Below are 5,091 nucleotides of genomic sequence, written 5' to 3' on the forward strand. Positions count from 1 at the left end.
AATGAAAAATGATATTTATATTGAAGTATCTTAACTATTACAATATTTAGATGGTGCTCATGTGATAATTGTATATTTATAAAATGATATAGATATACTATTGACACAGTGAAAGACATTAATGACATGAATCATCATAATTAATCATATTCATAAACTATCAAATATTTTATACTGTTTTTTTAAAAATTTAACAAACATGCATATTCTTTTCTTTTTTCTTGTATTACTGCAGTTTAAGAGTGAGTATTAACTCGCTTTGGTTAACTCGATGTTGTTTTAAACTAACTTTTCAAGTACAACTAATTAATTAAAAATGAATAATAGAAGATAAAATATTTTATAGAATACACAGAAAACTTATAAGGAGGTAAATTTAATTGTACCAGTTTAATTTAATTTCTTTACCGGCTCTTTCATTTGTTAAATGTTAGTTATAGAAAATGAATATAAAATTTGATTCTTACCATCCAATTGTCTACACCCGTCTTGGTTAATTTCAAGTCCCAGGTTGGGAATTGACAAAAATGGTATTCGAGACAAGGTTTAAGATTAATGTAATATTGATGAAAGAGCCAATAGAGTAATTACAGTAAATTTTAATAATAAGAAAATTAAAATTTAACTCAAATTAGTAATCATATATTGAATTCATGAAGATAAGCATAGCTCACAACACAAATAGAAAGCCACACAACAAAATTCAAAGCCATGTAAAGCAGTTTAGTACCAGAACCATAATTCCGACCAAAAACAACAATTAAAATTACGACATTAGATTGATCCAAAAGCAAACCTACGCTTTCAAATTTCTTCCTAATTCCTAGAACCTTAGCTTCGTGAAGAACCATCGATTCTTCCCTGACTTGAATCGCTCCTCGAATTGTGCCTTGGTTTCCTTGCAGGCCGTGACCTTCTTGTCGTGAGACTGGCGTGCATCTACAGTGACAACGTCCTTGAGATCGACGTCAAGAGTATATCAGGTGGGCATGATGTGGGTGTAGTTGACCAGCTTAAGGAAAGCCTTTACCCTAGACTTCTTTGCCGTCTTCTTCGCTGAGTCCTTGCGGATGACCTTCCTGGGGTACTTGGCGATACCGGCGATGAGGCAGTGGCCGTAAGGGCGGTCGTGGGTTCCATCGTTAAAGGATTGGACGATGATAGCCTTCTGGCCGGCGAAGCGGCCGTTGAGTACGATGACGGCCTTGCCGGGCTTAAGAAACTTCAGCATCTTTGAAACCTTTCTCCCTTTTCCAACGGCGGCTCCACCCTTCTCTTCTGCAGGTTGTCACGACAACTTGTAAATTAGTAATCATATGTATTTTTGCATAAAGATGCACTTGAAATTATAGAAGAGAGTTCGATAGAAAAAATATTAAGTGCAACCTACTATAAATGTGAACACGAATGTCCTGATTTAGATGTCGACGACTGTTAATCAACTGATTCAAGAGTTCAGATTGCAGCCTATTGGAATTGATAAAATTGCTGTGAATAAGTATTTAAAGGTATTTTAAGATCTGCGTCCATCTTTGTTTAAGAGAATTAAAGTTTCAATTGAAGCAGAAAATTGATTGACACGAATTGAAAAGATATTACATAGTATGGTATGTCTGGATGAAAGAAGAGTATCTTTAGTTACATTTGTGCTGGATGGAAAGACTGAAAGGTGGTGGCATGGACAACGTCAGGATAAGCTAGAGGACTTACCCAACACGATGCTAAGTTGGGAGGAGTTTGTAGAGCTATTCAGATAGTGGTTTGTTCCCTTATCTGTTTGAACACAAATGCAGGACAAATTTATCAGATTGGTTCAAGGAGAGAATACAATCATGCAGTACGAAGCTGAATTCATTGCATTGTGAAGATATGCGTCATTGTTGATCGCTGCTGCAGAAGAAAAGTGCTGAATATTCCTTGTTTTTGGTTCTTTTTAATTGAACAACAGAGTCACCAGCTTGTATATATATGATATATATATATATATATATATATCATCGCATGATTTCTTCTTTCCAAGTAAATCTTCTTCCCAGATCATTAAAAATGATTCGGAAAAGAAAGGAATAAAAAAGATTTGAATAAGTGTTGGAAATAGACAAATAAATTAAAAAGAATGAAGAATCTATATAAGATAATCCTCGTGTGATAGGACTAGAGTATACGTTCAAATAGAATCAGATCGAAATACCTCTAAACATAATATTCATGGAGAGAATCCCCACATAAAAAAAATCATAATTGCAAAACCAAAGAGAATATTTTTAATTTGTGGTCGATAACAACTCTTAAAAGTACATATTTTTTTAGTTAATTATATATTGAGGGACACTTAGAATACTCCTGATAATACGAGCCTTGTTTTTAGAATCTATATTGAGCCACATGTGAGAGGATGAATCTCTCGTATCCACAAATGGACGACTGTATGTTGACGAGCAAGGCCGAGGAAATAACTGGTTGACTTAACATGAACATACTTATACTTTAAAGCTTACCGCGCTATAAAGGTAGATGGTGAATCACCTTACCTCAAATGAGTGACGACATATCAGCAATCGAAGCTGTTGAGATGACATCAACGAAGTCACAAAGGGACGACTGAGCTCAAATAGGCTCAACAAAAGGTAGCTAGAGAAATCCTACTCGGGCAGAGATAGCCAGGTCAGGATACCATGAATCCGTCATCCCAATCTATTAAGATCTTAAATCTATTTGGTGGTGAAGGTTTTCGACCCAACTCGATCAGAGATTCATTGTCAACCATTCATGAATTGCGTTGTTTAAAGAAACCTCAGCAGCCCTAAGCTTAAGGGAAATAAACTCTAATCCCTACGAACCTACGAAGGCGGAGCTGAAAGAGATGAGGCTTATACCGTCCAAGTAGATGACGAGGAAGCCACTGGAAAGGAAAGGAAAAGAGAGCTCCGTCTACATAGCCAAAATGTTCCCCCAAATGACTTATATTCCATCTAGGTCGGGGAAGCCTCTAACACTCTAGGCGTGTGTTGACCTCATTTTTAGTGAGGTCTTAGTCTCCTACTCCCATGAACCCCAAATCTAGCCTTAGGAGTTCCTTGTTGACCATCCTAGCGGACTAGTAATGGAGCCCACCTCCGTAGAACTTCAAACCGCTTCTTTACTTATTTTTGCGAAGAACTCGCGTGAGTGGTTCCAAGCACTCAACTTCTAGTTGCAAGGGCTAAGGACCAGCATGTAGAGGGCCCGAAAATGAGTTCCTATAGGATCAAACGACCTTAGGTTAACCCTCGGTGACTCAGCAACGCACTCGTTGCATCACACACAATTTTGGCTTAAATTGACTCGCCCGCCGGCAAACTCGTCCGGACGACCCCGGATGACGAAACGGACTGCGCCGACGTCCACACTCGTGCGAACCGCACGGAAATCGATGCATTTTTAGGTGCGCAGGTTAGGCTCAACCCAGGTCTGACTCGGGCCCGATTTGGGCTAGACACCTGCTCACGAATTTTGAATTTTAAATTTCAAAATTTAGGCGGATTATTTAAAACTTGTATTGATTGAAAATATTTGAATGTTATTATTTTCCAATTAAATCCTTTGCAGGAGAGGAAATCATTAATTTCCCCGCCAATGTTATCGCGTAACGGCTCTGTTTCCAGCGGGCCTATTTCTTTCTCGCTCACGAGAACCTCGGGGGCTTTTGATTGAAAAAAAAAAAATCCTCCGCTCTCGCTCGTCTCCTTCCTCGGCAGCGAACGAGAGTCTCTGCTCCCGCCCATCTCCCTCGCGCGACAAGACTTTCTTCCAGCGATCCTTCTGTGCCGAAGAAACCCGTTCCTTGCCCGATCCCGTCTCCCGCACCGAAGCCGCGTATCACGTCTCCTTCCTCGGCAGCGAACGAGATCCTCTCCTCCCGCCCGGCTCGCCTCTGCTGTTCGCCAACAATTCTCATTCGCCTGCTTCACCTCCTCCTCTCTCGAAGGATTGCTCGGCCGACCCTCTTTCATTCGCTGTCTCATCCGAATCGGAGGTAGCAGGGGAACACGATTTCCTCGAGCCGTCGAAACGCTTGGAGCACAGAACCTCAGCAATTGCAATAATCGGGTAATGAAGTCTTGTTTTATTCCCATGTTTGCTCATCTTATTTATACAATACAATTCATATAGGAAGATTTGTGTACATGCCCACTCAATTCATGTGCGTTTACATGTCTAACACCAACACCTGAAACTTTCACACGAAATTTGTTGCAATAAGATACTATATTTACTTACCCTTTACGGTTAAAATACTTATTTTTCTATAAATAATAAAAAAAAAGGGTAAAGAAATAAGTATGTCAAAATTAAAGTTTGAATGTTAGATATGTAAATGTATATAAGTTTTTTGTGTGTTATGCATGTAAATCTACCATTATTCTTCAATAACTGCGTACAAGATTTACAACTGCGTACAAGATTTAACTATCTTCTCTATGTAGTTTGGATGTAAATTTCGATAGAAAGAATGATGAATCTGTTTGGTTAGAGCTAAAGTTCTATTTAAATTTAAATAGCTAAACATAATTAGTATTTAAATATAGATAGAATTCCATTTAGCTTTGACAGTGTGAAGTTTTATATTTAAATACATTTAGCTTTAAACATGTATTTAAGTACAACTTAAATTCTGTTTAAATCCAAACTCTGGATACAAGTTAAATACGAAGTTAAATATATTCAACCTTAACTTTGTATCAAAGCTAAATATATTTAAATTTAAACCTACAGCAAAGCTAAGGTTCTGTTTATTTTTTTTTTTTATCAACCAATGTTGAGATCGACTTGACTCAATGACTGATTTAACACTTCTCTAGCTCATTTTTATGCTCTATATCTTTCTTTGGGGAACATTTATATACCTGGCACACTAACATTATGTATTTACATATCTCACACTTAAAATTTAATATTTACATGAAATGCACTTTGATATTTTAAACCTACGCATAAAAAAAAAAAATGTGCTTCACTGTTTAAAAAATTAAGTTGATAGTTTTTTTATGTGATAAGGATGAATCGATTCTTGTAAATTTATAAAGTTTCAAGTGTTGGAAATGTTAATAC

General features: G+C 37.2%; 1 pseudogene; it reads right to left on the minus strand.

The window, feature by feature from the left end:
• Positions 1-722: 722 nt before the first annotated feature.
• On the minus strand, positions 723-1,231 carry LOC110037110 (annotated as a pseudogene).
• Positions 1,232-5,091: the final 3,860 nt, after the last annotated feature.

This window comes from Phalaenopsis equestris, unplaced genomic scaffold, assembly GCF_001263595.1.
Source record: "Phalaenopsis equestris unplaced genomic scaffold, ASM126359v1 Scaffold215320, whole genome shotgun sequence".
In the NCBI taxonomy this organism is placed as follows: Eukaryota; Viridiplantae; Streptophyta; class Magnoliopsida; order Asparagales; family Orchidaceae; genus Phalaenopsis; species Phalaenopsis equestris.